Source organism: Lates calcarifer, linkage group LG12 (genome assembly GCF_001640805.2).
Source record: "Lates calcarifer isolate ASB-BC8 linkage group LG12, TLL_Latcal_v3, whole genome shotgun sequence".
Lineage (NCBI taxonomy): Eukaryota > Metazoa > Chordata > Actinopteri > Centropomidae > Lates > Lates calcarifer.
Window position 1 is genome coordinate 12,332,695 of NC_066844.1, and position 18,106 is coordinate 12,350,800.

The window sequence follows — 18,106 nt, forward strand, 5'->3', positions numbered from 1 at the left end:
GCAGTGAACAGCAGATGATGACACACTTGTCTTAGTGAGAGCACACAGTACGCAACATGTGTCCTGTTGGAGACTGACAGTCCTCACACATTTTGAATGTTTATCAACATTAGAAACTGATAAACTTTCATAACACTGTGGCAGAGGTTTAAGTTTCTACTGTAATTGCTTAAAGAAGCAGCATTTGGTCAGTCTGGGCTGATTAAGCTTCAAAACGCAGTGAACAGCAGATGATGACACACTTGTCTTAGTGAGAGCACACAAAAGACAACATGTGTCCTGTTGGAGACTGACAGTCCTCACACATTTTGAATGTTTATCAACATTAGAAAGTGATAAACTTTCATAACACTGTGGCAGAGGTTTAAGTTTCTACTGTAATTGCTTAAAGAAGCAGCATTTGGTCAGTCTGGGCTGATTAAGCTTCAAAACGCAGTGAACAGCAGATGATGACACACTTGTCTTAGTGAGAGCACACAGTACGCAACATGTGTCCTGTTGGAGACTGACAGTCCTCACACATTTGAATGTTTATCAACATTAGAAAGTGATAAACTTTCATAACACTGTGGCAGAGGTTTAAGTTTCTACTGTAATTGCTTAAAGAAGCAGCATTTGGTCAGTCTGGGCTGATTAAGCTTCAAAACGCAGTGAACAGCAGATGATGACACACTTGTCTTAGTGAGAGCACACAGTAAGACAACATGTGTCCTGTTGGAGACTGACAGTCCTCACACATTTTGAATGTTTATCAACATTAGAAAGTGATAAACTTTCATAACACTGTGGCAGAGGTTTAAGTTTCTACTGTAATTGCTTAAAGAAGCAGCATTTGGTCAGTCTGGGCTGATTAAGCTTCAAAACGCAGTGAACAGCAGATGATGACACACTTGTCTTAGTGAGAGCACACAGAAGCAACATGTGTCCTGTTGGAGACTGACAGTCCTCACACATTTTGAATGTTTATCAACATTAGAAAGTGATAAACTTTCATAACACTGTGGCAGAGGTTTAAGTTTCTACTGTAATTGCTTAAAGAAGCAGCATTTGGTCAGTCTGGGCTGATTAAGCTTCAAAACGCAGTGAACAGCAGATGATGACACACTTGTCTTAGTGAGAGCACACAGTACGCAACATGTGTCCTGTTGGAGACTGACAGTCCTCACACATTTTGAATGTTTATCAACATTAGAAAGTGATAAACTTTCATAACACTGTGGCAGAGGTTTAAGTTTCTACTGTAATTGCTTAAAGAAGCAGCATTTGGTCAGTCTGGGCTGATTAAGCTTCAAAACGCAGTGAACAGCAGATGATGACACACTTGTCTTAGTGAGAGCACACAGTACGCAACATGTGTCCTGTTGGAGACTGACAGTCCTCACACATTTTGAATGTTTATCAACATTAGAAACTGATAAACTTTCATAACACTGTGGCAGAGGTTTAAGTTTCTACTGTAATTGCTTAAAGAAGCAGCATTTGGTCAGTCTGGGCTGATTAAGCTTCAAAACGCAGTGAACAGCAGATGATGACACACTTGTCTTAGTGAGAGCACACAAAAGACAACATGTGTCCTGTTGGAGACTGACAGTCCTCACACATTTTGAATGTTTATCAACATTAGAAAGTGATAAACTTTCATAACACTGTGGCAGAGGTTTAAGTTTCTACTGTAATTGCTTAAAGAAGCAGCATTTGGTCAGTCTGGGCTGATTAAGCTTCAAAACGCAGTGAACAGCAGATGATGACACACTTGTCTTAGTGAGAGCACACAGGACGCAACATGTGTCCTGTTGGAGACTGACAGTCCTCACACATTTTGAATGTTTATCAACATTAGAAAGTGATAAACTTTCATAACACTGTGGCAGAGGTTTAAGTTTCTACTGTAATTGCTTAAAGAAGCAGCATTTGGTCAGTCTGGGCTGATTAAGCTTCAAAACGCAGTGAACAGCAGATGATGACACACTTGTCTTAGTGAGAGCACACAGTACGCAATGTGTCCTGTTAGGGGACTACCAGTGCTCAGTCATCTTGAATGTTTATCAACATTAGAAGTTGAAAAACTTTCATAACACTGTGGCAGAGGTTTAAGTTTCTATTGTAATTGCTTAAAGAAGCAGCATTTGGTCAGTCTGGGCTGATTAAGCTTCAAAACGCAGTGAACAGCAGATGATGACACACTTGTCTTAGTGAGAGCACACAGTACGCAATATGTGTCCTGTTGGGGACTACCAGTGCTCAGTCATCATTGAATGTTTATCAACATTAGAAGTTGAAAAACTTTCATAACACTGTGGCAGAGATTTAAGTTTCTATTGTAATTGCTTAAAGAAGCAGCATTTGGTCAGTCTGGGCTGATTAAGCTTCAAAACGCAGTGAACAGCAGATGATGACACACTTGTCTTAGTGAGAGCACACAAAAGACAACATGTGTCCTGCTGGGGACTGACAGTCCTCACACATTTTGAATGTTTATCAACATTAGAAACTGATAAACTTTCATAACACTGTGGCAGAGGTTTAAGTTTCTATTGTAATTGCTTAAAGAAGCAGCATTTGGTCAGTCTGGGCTGATTAAGCTTCAAAACGCAGTGAACAGCAGATGATGACACACTTGTCTTAGTGAGAGCACACAGTACGCAACATGTGTCCTGTTGGAGACTGACAGTCCTCACACATTTTGAATGTTTATCAACATTAGAAAGTGATAAACTTTCATAACACTGTGGCAGAGGTTTAAGTTTCTACTGTAATTGCTTAAAGAAGCAGCATTTGGTCAGTCTGGGCTGATTAAGCTTCAAAACGCAGTGAACAGCAGATGATGACACACTTGTCTTAGTGAGAGCACACAGTACGCAACATGTGTCCTGTTGGAGACTGACAGTCCTCACACATTTTGAATGTTTATCAACATTAGAAACTGATAAACTTTCATAACACTGTGGCAGAGGTTTAAGTTTCTACTGTAATTGCTTAAAGAAGCAGCATTTGGTCAGTCTGGGCTGATTAAGCTTCAAAACGCAGTGAACAGCAGATGATGACACACTTGTCTTAGTAATAGCACACAGTACGCAAGATGTGTTCTGTTGGAGACTGACAGTCCTCACACATTTTGAATGTTTATCAACATTAGAAGTGATAAACTTTCATAACACTGTGGCAGAGGTTTAAGTTTCTACTGTAATTGCTTAAAGAAGCAGCATTTGGTCAGTCTGGGCTGATTAAGCTTCAAAACGCAGTGAACAGCAGATGATGACACACTTGTCTTAGTGAGAGCACACAAAAGACAACATGTGTTCTGTTAAGGACTGACATTCCTCAGTCATCATTGAATGTTTATCAACATTAGTTGAAAAACTTTCATAACACTGTGGCAGAGATTTAAGTTTCTATTGTAATTGCTTAAAGAAGCAGCATTTGGTCAGTCTGGGCTGATTAAGCTTCAAAACGCAGTGAACAGCAGATGATGACACACTTGTCTTAGTGAGAGCACACAAAAGACAACATGTGTCCTGTTGGAGACTGACAGTCCTCACACATTTTGAATGTTTATCAACATTAGAAGTTGAAAAACTTTCATAACACTGTGGCAGAGGTTTAAGTTTCTACTGTAATTGCTTAAAGAAGCAGCATTTGGTCAGTCTGGGCTGATTAAGCTTCAAAACGCAGTGAACAGCAGATGATGACACACTTGTCTTAGTGAGAGCACACAAAGGACAACATGTGTTCTGTTAAGGACTGACATTCCTCAGTCATCACTGAATGTTTATCAACATTAGTTGAAAAACTTTCATAACACTGTGGCAGAGGTTTAAGTTTCTACTGTAATTGCTTAAAGAAGCAGTATTTGGTCAGTCTGGGCTGATTAAGCTTCAAAACGCAGTGAACAGCAGATGATGACACACTTGTCTTAGTGAGAGCACACAAAAGACAACATGTGTCCTGCTGGGGACTACCAGTGCTCAGTCATCATTGAATGTTTAACAACATTAGAAGTTGAAAAACTTTCATAACACTGTGGCAGAGGTTTAAGTTTCTACTGTAATTGCTTAAAGAAGCAGCATTTGGTCAGTCTGGGCTGATTAAGCTTCAAAACGCAGTGAAAAGCAGATGATGACACACTTGTCTTAGTGAGAGCACACAGTATGCAACATGTGTCCTGTTGAGGACTACCAGTGCTCAGTCATCATTGAATGTTTATCAACATTAGAAGTTGAAAAACTTTCATAACACTGTGGCAGAGGTTTAAGTTTCTACTGTAATTGCTTAAAGAAGCAGCATTTGGTCAGTCTGGGCTGATTAAGCTTCAAAACGCAGTGAACAGCAGATGATGATACACTTGTCTTAGTGAGAGCACACAGTACGCAATGTGTCCTGTAGGGGACTACCAGTGCTCAGTCATCATTGAATGTTTATCAACATTAGAAGTTGAAAAACTTTCATAACACTGTGGCAGAGGTTTAAGTTTCTATTGTAATTGCTTAAAGAAGCAGCATTTGGTCAGTCTGGGCTGATTAAGCTTCAAAACGCAGTGAACAGCAGATGATGACACACTTGTCTTAGTGAGAGCACACAGTACGCAACATGTGTCCTGTTGGAGACTGACAGTCCTCACACATTTTGAATGTTTATCAACATTAGAAACTGATAAACTTTCATAACACTGTGGCAGAGGTTTAAGTTTCTACTGTAATTGCTTAAAGAAGCAGCATTTGGTCAGTCTGGGCTGATTAAGCTTCAAACTCTCACTCTGGCATTCACCTAGATCAATCACAGAAGACAACGTGTCCCGTCGGACACTGACCAACAGCCACACCATAGTTGAAGCTCTTGATTTTCCTGTCTATTTCCTTTGATGTTGTGTACTTATCTATCAAATGCAGTATCAGCAGTTTCAGTTCATATTGTGCCACTCCCTCCAAGATATCATGCATAATATCGACAGAGAAATTTTCACGTCTTGAAGTTCTGCAAGGAATTTAGAATGCAAGAGTGATTAACACCCTTCACATAGGGTCACATCTCCATTTTTTGTCAGTGTTCTTCATGAAGTGCTTGAGTTCGCATAACTATCTCTGGTGAATCTTCATTAAATTCTGTCTAAAATTTCTCTTTCTCAGCAAGACAAAAGCAGTAGTGATATCTGGCAGTAAATGATTCAACAAAACCAAATAAACAATGAAGTCCAAGATTGTGTCCTGTAACTTAGACTATAGTTCAGTATTTTAATATCCTGCACAAGTGCATCAAGTATTTTAGAAAAGCCACGTCTTTGGAATGAAACAAAGCAACCAAATGAATATTGAGCAAGTTTGAGTTGTACTTTGGAGAAAAATTACACAAGGTGAAATAGATTGCTCATAACTTGTGTATTCCCGTTTTGATCCCAGTGGATTTGCAGTTTCTAAATCATCATAGAAAAGCTGAATCTGAATTGAATCCTTCATTAAGAAGATGTTTTCTAGCACTGGAATCAGTCTGCATCACCTCCTCTATATTAGGGTGTTTGTAGATAAACTGTAAATGTTTTCAAAATGGGTATATAAACAAATCTATCAGTAACAACCTGATCATAGGCTCCAGTAGTACAATTGTGCAGAGAATCAAATCTTGTACCAATCAGAATTTAAAACACTAAAAGTCTGTTCTGGGGCGGCTGTGGCTCAGGAGGTAGAGCAGTCGCCCACCAATCACAAGATCGGTGGTTCGATTCCCTATTTCTCCAAGTCCACATGCCAAAGTATCCTTTGGGCAAGATACTGAACCCCAAATTGCCTCTGATGTGTGTAAATGTGTGTGTCTAAACACTTTTTCAGATTCTTTTGCTTGATTATGGACATCATCAACAATCTCTTCCATGGAAATTACCAAAAGAGTTAATAGCTGTTTCACAGACACCCACCACTTTAAGTTCAGCTATTGTTGCCGCACAGCTGTCTATGACTTACTGAGAAGGACTGAGTCACAAGTGGAATTTGGTGATGGCAAGTCATCAGCATAACTTGCTACTAAATCTTCAGCTGTAGAGGGGCCTTCAGGATCAGAGCAAGGTCCATGTGTTTTATTGAGCTGCTTCCTAAGCCCAGAAAAAGTGCCATAAAACTGTGAACAACCACCCTGTCCACTTTTAAGACGAAGTGTCTTTGCTGAACAAAGTCTGTGGAGCAACTTCAATTGCTTAATCAAGGAATTGGCATTTGCCTGGGGGCTTTTGCAAATAAAACATATCATCTTAGCATCAACTCAACACACCATTGGAGCCCTCAAAACAACATCTCAATGCAGCATCCGAGCCCTCAACTCTGCAACCCTTGGATTCACCTTAGTGGTACCAACATCAATTTCGTAGATGGTGGTTTGCAAGAAGTTGTACACATTTGCTAGATCCTGGTTGTACAAGGTACCAAAGACAAAATGCACTTTGAAAAGCTCATCAAAACAGGCAAGAGAGTCTGGTGACTTACAAGGGATTGCATGTTTGTCAGTCACGATGAAGTACTGAATCACACTCCTCTGGCTCCCCACAGCAAGCAGATAAGGTTAAAGGCTCTCTGTGATGCTGTCTAGATGCCCTTGGATGCTGCTACCAATCTGTGAAAGAGAAGAACTTCATTAGTCTGCTATTCAAGTGAGTCACAGCAGTTTGCTAGCAATTTGAGAAAATGCCATAATTACAGATGTACATGAGCATCCCAGGATTTGACCATAATAATTGAAAAAGGTTAATTAGATTAGGAATGGGAAACAGTGATCTTTCTTCTGTTTTCATTGAACTCACCTTGATGAGACTCACCTTGAGATGGTCACAGGCTTGTCTGGCTGAGAGCTTTCCTGGTCTCTTGCGACCATGAGGTGATGGTGGCAGAAGGTGGACAAGGATAAAAATGGATGACATGTCACTGTCCCACCCTGAAAATTCAAGTAAAACAAGAACCAACTAAAAATTTATATACAAGTTTTTCACAGTTATCAGTCATACATTCATACATTATCCTTGTATTTTAGCATACCATTTTCCATTTCTGTCATGGATTCAGCATTTTGAAGGCCAGCAGTCTGTGTGAGACCAAGGCTTTGCTCAAGAATCTTCTGCTTATAAACAGCTGGCCACTTCTCCAGAAACTTTGCAGAGGCAGCATCACCAAACACCAGACTGAAGTCCTGCTCAATCTGCAGACAAGATGAAATAAGTACAGAAAGCATACTAAACATTATGGTGTGTCATTTTCATTGAGATATTACAACCCTAACCAGGCTTTCGTAGGATAGAAAAAAACTGTGTTGATTCACATACCATTCCTCCTATTTCTAAAAATTGTGGAAATACTGTGAATATTTCAGAAGACTGAAAGTTTTCCTCTCTGAAGGCGTTTCTTTGAGCTTTTGGACCACCTGCAACAGTGATGGAACTTTTAACCAATTACTGTATTTGTCTGCTCTAAACAAGAATATATAATTCTGAACATGAATTCCCGCGGCCATACATGGAGTTACGTAAACCAGTTGAAAAGTAGTTCAAAATGGAATAAATAGCTACTCAAACATTAAAGGACAAAAAACACAAAAGAGTTTACATATGATTATTCTCCCATCATGTGTCATGACTGAGACTCAAAAAAGTCTAACTACAATTAAAACCACATACCTGTTATTGACGGATAGAGTGTCTTCTTTTGTACCTCTGATGCTTCCTTTTGAACAAACTTCAGTCTCCATGCCAGATAACCAGGCTTATCTTCTGCATTGTAATAATGTTCCTAAAGTAAAGAGTGTTAAGGTCAAAGTATCTTCAATTTTTTATTGTTAAAACTACAGACGTGCCTATTAATGAAGAATTTCTCAGTCAACTTTAACAGGTCTGGTGCTGAACTTGAAATGTAAACAGATCTTTAGTTGATCTAGACTTAAGATCCTTAACAGATCTTTAAATTGTAACTCCACAGTTAGAAATAAATGATTACCTTATGAGCAAAAATGTAAAGATCCAGATGTCCCAGAGAGATGAGGGATAAGCAGGTTACACTTAGTTTTTTATGTATTTTTTAATGTTCTTACTTAGTTTTTAATGTACTTACATACCCAAGCTTGCTCCTAGGATCGGCCAAGTATGGGGACAAGGCAGTGATGCCCTTTGCATAGTCCTCCTTAACACGTCTTGTTGCACTTGTCCTACACACACAAACAAACACTTTACTGTACAAAATCAAAAGTACTTGTGAGTAAATGGCACGCCAAAAATTATGTATTAGGTACATAGTTACATAATGATTTTGTGACAGCATACCCATGTTCGCTTGTCATGTGTGCAACCAGTATCTTGACCATATCACGCCTTCTGCTATCAGTTAGAGTTTTGGTGCGGGTGTACTCATTTATGATCCTCTCTCCTCCAGGTTTGTTCTTCAGAATGTCTTCAGTCATCTAAGTAGAAATAATAAAACGAGAACACACTGAATTGTTTAAAACAGTAATAAAACATCAAGTATTATGTAAATACAAGATGGTCATTGTGTCTGGCATTTTATTACAGTTTCTGAAAGAGTGTAATAAAATCTGTAGAGCTTACTTGAGCTAGATAAATATCCTCAGCTCTCTTCATTGTTCCAGGACTATGCTGCAGTATGATGGTGTCATCACAGTCTCCCTCATTTTCTCCTCTGGAGCTTACAAAGGAGCTGTTTGTAGAGAAGCGCCACAAATCTAGCAATCATGATGACAATTGACTGTTGTGTTTAACACTAATTTTAACACAATTACAGTGGAAACTTTTGTGTGGACATTTGTTAAAGACAAGTGAAATCCAAAAGCGAGCAGATACACAAAAAGAATCTAAAAATCAGAAACAACAACAAGCACATACATCCGTTTTTTCACATATTCAGAAAATGTTAGGCTATCCAGGACTGTATTGATGAAAATGAGGCTCTGACTTAATAAGGAACTCACCACTGGAATCTGGGCCTTGAGGTAAACAAATCTCCAAGCACACCAAGGTCTTGTTTCTTTAGAAGAAACTCAAACACCTCCTCGTCAACTTCAGCCTTCGATTCATCAAAGATTTTTAAGTCCAAGCTCGGAATGTCAATTTTTTTCCCCCTTTCCTTTAAAACTGAAAAGCATCTGTTGTAATTTAATACTGAAGTACATATTCTTGTCCATTACTAGGAGTGTTGCAAATAGTTCTACCTTGGATATATGCCAGTCCAAATACCAATTCTTACAGTAAGTGTAAGTAACTCTCCCTTGCTGTTCCGTATTTGGCGGGTGATCGAGTGCTAAAATCAGCTACATTTTAACGGTCGACCCAGTTCCGAGTAAAACACGTGTTATACTGACCAAGCTGTGGCTAACTGTCCGTCGGCTTTTAAGAACCCCTGATCAAAGTAAAACACAGGTGTTGTACGTGCTGTCAGTTAAGCTTGATAATAGCTAACATTGCTCCACTGAGAGTTTAATGCAGGTTTAGACCTAGCTTAAATACCGTCCACGAATGAACAAAGTGGTGCAATGTTACTTAGCTGGACGCTAACGTTAACGCCTTACTATGCTACTAGTGCAATAAGCTTACACTGTAACGCTAGCTTACTGTAAGGTTGTTCAGAAGTTGTATCTTACACCCAATAAACAATAATGATAAACGTACTTTGCATTTTACACCAAATGAGGTTATGAAAAAGTCGTGTAATGTTAATTAGCTAGAAGCTAACGTTAACATTTTACAAAGCTAATAGTGCAATAAATCTACACAATAAACGTTAGCTAGCTTTAATCTCGTTCAACCATTCCACCTTATACACACTAAATTAAACAATAATGATAACTTACTAGGCATTTTCACCAAATGAAGTTTGGAAAATTTAATTAACCACTTCAACCATCCGTTCTTTGTCCGTTCTTCGCAGTAAGCAAGAGATCAGTAATGGCGTCAAAACTGAAACTTAAAAGACGTTAGTGGGTGTGGCCATGGAGTTTATTCCAATAGAACGGACTCTGTATTTTTGCCCCAAATCTAGAGGTCGCAGGAAATAATTGTACTCCAAATTCTTTAAATATTGCGGAGCCCCTCTGGTGACATTGGATAAAAATTAAAAAAAAAAAAAAAAAAAAAAAAAAAAAATGCGTGGCCACGCATTACTATCTTGTGGCCACGATATAATTAATGAGTGGCCATGAGATAATTATTGCAGTCATTTCCATGCAGAGACTGTTGATTGTTAACATGGGCAACATGAACATGAATTAATTTCTTCTTATTTTAATATAGGGAAGAATTACAATGACTCTGACAGTCACATGCGGTTAGGCACGGAGTCATTCTTAGCAAGAGACACTAAAATTCGATTGCTCAAAATGCATGGACTTAAACGCAAGGAATATGCTGATGTCGGGGAAGTCATAAATTTCATCATTCACCAACTGGAAGGATCTGGAAGACTACATGGCTACAGGTGGATGTACAAGAAGTGCTTAAAGAATGGCATTCGTGCAAAAAAGGAAGATGTTCGTTTGATTCTTGCAGTAGGCAGTACTCAAGCAGTAGGCAGTACCTCAAGGACCTAACTATAACTAACTAACTATAACTATAGCTGGCATGTAGATTCTTACGATAAGTTAAAGCCATATAGAATCTGCATCAGTGGTTGCATAGATGTCTTCTCGCGCAAAATAATTTGGTTAAAAGCTGCATACACAAGCAGCGACCCACGCGTCACAGGGGGCTACTTTATACAGGCCGTGGAAGAGTTTGGTGGCTGTCCCCGGATCGTCCGAACAGATGAGAGGAGAATGTGGTTGTCCGAGACATCCAGAACTACCTCCCCCGGAGTAATGTCGACAGTAGAGCTGGTGCTATATCGCAGGAGCAAGTACTACAAATCAGAGGATTGAAAGTTGGTGGGGTGTGGTGCGCAAAGAAGGTTTGGAGTGCTGGAGACATCTTCTGGGCGAAATGAAAGATGAGGGCCTGTGTGTTGGAGACTACCCAGACAAATCACTTGTGCAGCTGTGCTTTCGGAACATTATTCAGGTGAGGGAAAGTCTGTCTCTTAAGTGGACTGCTCCTCCATCCCGTGAACTGGTGTATTTATGTTAATGCACAAATATTAACAGTGATCTTAACACGGTACTTTTATTAATTTACCAGTGCTAATGAGAGGCAAATAGATTTACTGCCTCACTTGGCAGTAAATCTGGCAACTGATGATAGCCGATTTGTTAAAAGATGAGGCAATTTGGCAGTAAAAATGTGGCTTAAGTCTAACTGATAAAGTTCTATAGGCCTGAAGTCTTAATATAGGCTATCAAGTTAAAACTTTGGACAAAATAACGTCGACCTAACTCATTTAAAGGATTAAATGGGACTGACAGTATCCTATAGGCCTATTGTTTGTTTATACTAGAGCGATTTGGTTTACGGCAGTGCCGGGTGCTGAAGTGACTTAGTGGGCAGTTTTTTCATTATTGATATGATTTAATCGTGAAATTGAATTTATGCACATTGCCTTTCAACATCTGTAGGTGGAGGCGCTAAAATAACTGTTGTATAAATCAAGCGTTACAAATCTCTCCCTCCTGCGCTATGTGTTTCAGTACAATGGACAGCACCATACTTAGCCGACACACGCAAACACACTAGGCTGAATAGCGCTGTCCATGGTTCTGAAACAACAGCGATAGTTGATCATGTGTCTCTTCCAATGATTTTGTTGTTTTTGCTAGGGCTGAGCGGTATACTGGTTCGTACAGAAAAGTGGTCTTTATTTTTGTTACAAATGAATACTGGTGAATAGCCATAACAGCGCCCGGAACGTGTGCAGCAGGAAAGTATTTCAGCGGGGACCCGTTTCACCGCTGCTCACTAAGCAGGCATGCCAGACGATCGCAATCGCGGGGTAATTTGTGTAAACAAGTAGACTAGGCTATTGTGTTCAGTTAAAAACTATACAATTTCAGTATATTGTATTAAATTCTGCGAAACAGAATATTGTGGCAATATTGGCTTCTGACTGTTTTATTCATTCCAGATGAATAAAACAGGGGCGACTAGTCAAATATAGAAAATTATTAAAAATAGTATCAAGAGTTCAGATCCCAGGTTGAAATGAAGTTAGTGGTTCATATAATTATTTTCTGGAAGGCGTTAAGGAATACAAGCTTAAATTATGTTAAATTACGTTATTGTGAGACTCAGTGTTTATCAGTGGCTGATGAACTGTAAAATATTACCTGGAGTAGCCCATGAAACTTTTATTTATTTCTCAACAAGCATGTCTGTTTTCTTCTTTTTTGTGTCATCACTATTTGGTTAGTATTTAAATCTTTCTTTTAACCATAAGGTACATATTCTCTTTTTAGGAAGAGCTCGATAAGATCAAGGCAGTCTGGAACAGCCACCGCATCCGGAATCCCAATGGGATTCCTGACATGATGTACACTGTGCCACAGCTCTGGGGTTCTGAGGACTTCATTATTCCACATAATGATCTTGATGTCTGCAAAGAGGCATGCCAATTCCTCTCAGTTGTCCCATGTGATGAAGATATATTTGACCTGTGTAATATGATCATGTCAAAGTTGGACCTTACTTTTCCCAAGAACATATTGCAAGCTCAAGAGTTTTACTTGACAATTCGGGAGGCTCTTTGCTCCCTCATCTTTAACTGAGCAATCCAGCAAACTGCATAAGTGACAATTGAAACGATTAAAACGTGACACGTTTTAAGACTTAAAATACTCTGCTTTTAATAATAATTTGTCTGGCAAGGATTTCCACCAAAAAATTCCTATTAGTATAAAGGCAATATACTTCTTATTAATCAATGGTACAATGCCAATCTTGGCATATGTTGGCATATGTTTATTATGTGTACAGCACAGAAAACAGCGAACACATTTGTATTTAATTGTATATCAAGGCTTACGGATAACACATCATTAAAAAGCTTCTTTCTACAGAAAAGTTAGGGACATAGTCTTTAAGTTTATATTTCAAAGGTAATTTCTTTACCTGTGGTTCTGAATCTAAATGTAATTGTCAGTGTCACAGACATTGAATGAGCATAAAATAAAATATATTTTCTTTTTCCAACTCTTTTTTTTTTTCGAACTTTTTATTTTTCATTTTTAACATTCACTGACATAGGACCTTATGAATTGAAATACAAGTAAATAAAATGCAATAAAAATACCACAAAGAGAAATCACACGTAGAATAAATATTTGCACCAAAAGGAATAACAGCAGTACAATATCAAACTTAGAGATACATGACAATCTTATAATAACCCATATTCCTCCATTAGTCCTTTAAATAGAGAGTAATACAGTTCCATCTTTGTTCAAAAGTGTCCATTTTCAGTTGTAGACTTGCAGTCATTCGCTCCATTGTGTTGACCCTTTTCAGTCTCTGTACCCACTGAGGTGTCGGTGGCTTTGGGTCCTTCCAGTTAACAGTTATCATTTTCTTAGCAATCAGTAAAAGTATCCGTAACATATATCTTTGATCTGAACTATATGTCTCCTGAGCTAGCGCCCAGCAGGAATATCAGTTGGTCCAATGGGGAATTCACTTGTAAGAGCTTATCAATTTCTTCCTTGACTCTCTTCCAGAATTCTTGGATTACTCGGCAGTCCCAAAAAATATGAGAATGATCTCCAGTATTTCCACATTTTCTCCAGCGCAGTTCCACATTAGGTTCTTTCACATACATTGAAATTATGAATGGTGTATTGAAATACCTCATTTTTAATTTCCAGTCAAATTCTCTCCATAACTGGCTATTAAGTCCTTTATGACAATTTATACACAGCTCTTCCCATACATTATCCGTAATTATAACATTTAATTCCAATTCCCATTTTCCCTTAATACTTTCAGTATTTTGCAGAGTATCATTTATAAGCCTTTTATGTATATGTGAAACATGTTTTTTGATTGTGAGGTGTTTTTCTGCCAGAATAATAAAATAATCCTCAATATTGTTTGGGTTTTTACTAAGCAACTCCCATTCCTTATGATTTGTTATATAATGTCTTATTTGAAAATATCTATACAGGTCATTAGAAGGAAGTTGACAATACCCCTGAAGCTGGGCAATTTTTCCAACTCTTGTTTGCTGGGATTTGGGCTGCCTCTAATGATGTGACCAAAGCTCTGTTTAAAATATACCAGCGAATATAGTGTTAGCGTGCAATGAATGGTATAACAAAAATATTTTTTAGTGGTTTTTATTTCAACAGATATCTGGACAAAGACAGATTTTATTCTGGACCAGTAAAAGATTAACTAAAGTTGAATATTGTAATACTAGTATGAAAATACATGTCATTAAGTAGGTCAGAACTGACCCAAACTTCCTACATCCGAAATTAGTTTTGAGAATGTGAATAACTCGGTGTGGTTCCCTCCAAAATGGCAGATCACAATTCAATTAATGCAACACAACTTCTGAATACTGGATAACAGGTAAAATCTTATTAACAATTGTATGCGCACAATTAAATCTACCTTAGTTTGCTTCTGGCCCTTCTTAGCACAAGATTGAAGTCACTGACATTTGAATGTATAAGTTTCTATTAACTGAACTCTGCAGAATCTATGTACCTCTTCAAATGTCTTGGCCAAATGGCCTCCAGCATTCAACGTTACTATTCCACTGACGACGTATGGTTAGCGTTACACATATTAATGATGCTAGCATCGGTTTTATCGTCGTCATGTAAACAACTTCATTACTTCAGGATACACAAACATACCATATTACAAATAGTTTCCTGAACACATATACTTCATTCAGATTGTATGAAATGACTGAATGGATCTATGTGATCCCTCAGTAACTACTAATGCTGCTATAGAATGACTTCTTGACCATAAAAAACATAAGAAAATACGAAATATTGTTGTTGTCTTACTAACTGCAACTGAGCTTCATGCTGTGTTCACATAACATATAACTATGCAAATATTAGGATATGAGATATCAATATGAAGACGTAAACTCCTCCAGCCCGTCATAACATTATTATTATACTGACATTGCACTCGCCATGACAATAACAACGTTGACTAAGCTGCGGGCAACATGTCGATCTCGCATCATCGCAGAAGAGTCATGACCCAAACTGACCCACCTGTTGTTCAAACTCAATACACATTGCACTGGGAAACTGACACAATACCTACTCCGTGTAATTTTTGTCTTAATCACACATTGAGACAGCCATATAACCTAAATGTAAATGACTGATCATGCGAGAGTATTGAATACAAAAGCACTGAATAGCACAGACTATAATTACCTTTTTCATGAATAATAAACAGCATTACTCTAAAACTGACGGCTCCATATAGACAGCCATCCCGCTACTAAAGGTGAATTATCTCGTGGCCACCATTAACTATCTCGTGCCCACACATTAACGTGACATGACATTATTCGTGACAATGCGTCATTATCTCGTAAAAAAAGATATAAAAATAATAATAATGCGTGGCCACGCATTATTTTTTTTAAACCAGTGTCACCAGAGGGGCTCCATAGTATATGACTCCTTCAGAAGAAAATAAGATTCACTTTGGAAAAATCACTCTACGGGTTTTACTGTGTGGCAAATATTTAAGTTTCTACTCTCATTATTTAAACACGCACCATTTGGGTATTCCGAGCTCATTAAGCTTCAAAACGCAACGAAAAGCATAGTTTTAACACTGTGGCCGCACTGGGAGCACACAGAACTCCAAAGGTGCCCCGTCGGGGACTGATGGTTTTCCATTTAGATGAATGTTTATTAACATTAAAAAGGGAAAAACTTTCATAGCAGAGATTTGAGATTCTCCTCCCTTTGTCACAGAATTCAACATTTAGGTATTCTGAGCTTATTAAGCTTCCAAACGCAGCAAAAAGCATAGTTTTTGAGACACTGGCCTCAGTGAGAGCACTTAGAAGGCAAAAGGGGTCCCGTCAGACACTGACAGTTCTCAATCAGCATAAATGTTTTTCAACTATGAAACTGAGACTTTCATGACTGTTTGGCAGAGATTTCACTTTCTCTTCTTGTCACAGAATACAAAATTTGGGTATTCCGAGCTTATTAAGCTTCCAAACGCAGCAAAAAGCATAGTTTTTGAGACACTGGCCTCAGTGAGAGCACACAGAAGGCAAAAGGTGTCCCGTCGGGAACTGATGGTTTTCAACCTTCATGAAAGTTTATTAACGTAACAAACTGAGAAATTTTCATAATTGTTTGGGAGAGAGTTCTCTTTCTCTTCTCTTTGTAGCAGCATGCAGCATTTGGTCATTCTGGGCTGATAAGGCTTCCAAACGCAATGAAAAGCAGAGTTTTAACACAGAGACCGCACTGAGAGCACACAGAACTCCAAAGGTGTCCCACCTGGAATTAATGGTTTTCAACCTATATGAATGTTTATTAACATTAAAAAGGGAAAAACTTTCATTGCAGAGATTTGAGATTCTCCCCCCATGTCCCAGAATTCAACATTTAGGTATTCTGAGTTTATTAAGCTTCCAAACGCAGCAAAAAGCATAGTTTTTGAGACACTGGCCTCAGTGAGAGCACACAGAAGGCAAAAGGTGTCCCGTCGGGAACTGATGGTTTTCAACCTTCATGAAAGTTTATTAACATAACAAACTGAGAAATTTTCATAATTGTTTGGGAGAGAGTTCTCTTTCTCTTCTCCTTGTAGCAGCATGCAGCATTTGGTCATTCTGGGATGATAAGGCTTCCAAACGCAATGAAAAGCAGACTTTTAACACAGAGACCGCACTGAGAGCACACAGAACTCCAAAGGTGTCCCGTCGGGAACTGATGGTTTTCAACCTTCATGAATGTTTATCAACATAAGAACCTGAGAAACTTTCATAACTGTTTGACAGAGATTTCTCTTTCTCCGCTCCTTGTAGCAGCATGCAGCATTTGCTCATTCTGGGCTGATTTAGCTTCCCAAACTCATCGAAAAGCATAGTTTTAACACAGTGGCCGCACTGAGAACACACAGAACTCCAAAGGTGTCCCATCGGGAACTGATGGTTTTCAACCTTCATGAAAGTTTATTAACGTAACAAACTGAGAAATTTTCATAATTGTTTGGCAGAGAGTTCTCTTTCTCTTCTCCTTGTAGCAGCATTCAGCATTTGGTCAGTCTGGGCTGATTTAGCTTTCCAAACGGAGAGAAAAACATAGTTTTAACACAGTGGCCGCACTGAGAGCACACAGAACTCCGAAGGTGTCCCGCTGGGAACTGATGGTTTTCCATTTAGATGAATGTTTATTAACATAACAAACTGAGAAATTTTCATAATTGTTTGGCAGAGAGTTCTCTTTCTCTTCTCCTTGTAGCAGCATGCAGCATTTGGTCAGTCTGGGCTGATTTAGCTTCCCAAACGCAGCGAAAAACATAGTTTTAACACAGTGGCCGCACTGAGAGCACACAGAACTCCAAAGGTGTCCCGTCGGGAACTGATGGTTTTCCATTTAGATGAATGTTTATTAACATAACAAACTGAGAAACTTTCATAATTGTTTGGCAGAGAGTTCTCTTTCTCTTCTCCTTGAAGCAGCATGCAGCATTTGGTCATTCTGGGCTGATAAGGCTTCCAAATGCAATGAAAAGCAGAGTTTTAACACAGAGACCGCACTGAGAGCACACAGAACTCCAAAGGTGTCCCGTCGGGAACTGATGGTTTTCAACCTTCATCAGTGTTTATTAACTTAAGAAAGTGAGAAACTGTTTGGCAGAGATTTCTCTTTCTCCGCTCCTTGTAGCAGCATGCAGCATTTGGTCATTCTGGGATGATAAGGCTTCCAAACGCAATGAAAAGCAGAGTTTTAACACAGAGACCGCACTGAGAGCACACAGAACTCCAAAGGTGTCCCGTCGGGAACTGATGGTTTTCAACCTTCATGAAAGTTTATTAACGTAACAAATTGAGAAATTTTCATAACTGTTTGGCAGAGAGTTCTCTTTCTCTTCTCCTTGTAGCAGCATGCAGCATTTGGTCAGTCTGGGCTGATTTAGCTTCCCAAACGCAGCGAAAAACATAGTTTTAACACAGTGGCCGCACTGAGAGCACACAGAACTCCA

At 38.8% G+C, this 18,106-nt stretch overlaps 1 long non-coding RNA gene across 1 annotated transcript; it reads right to left on the bottom strand.

Moving 5' to 3' along the window:
• Positions 1 to 6,811: 6,811 nt before the first annotated feature.
• LOC108886583 (uncharacterized) lies at positions 6,812 to 7,766 on the bottom strand. Its single transcript, XR_007814311.1, has 4 exons — positions 7,649 to 7,766; positions 7,298 to 7,395; positions 7,014 to 7,173; positions 6,812 to 6,912 (listed from the first exon to the last, which is right to left on the bottom strand). It is a non-coding gene; the product is annotated as an uncharacterized LOC108886583 (long non-coding RNA).
• Between the last annotated feature and the right edge of the window lie 10,340 nt (positions 7,767 to 18,106).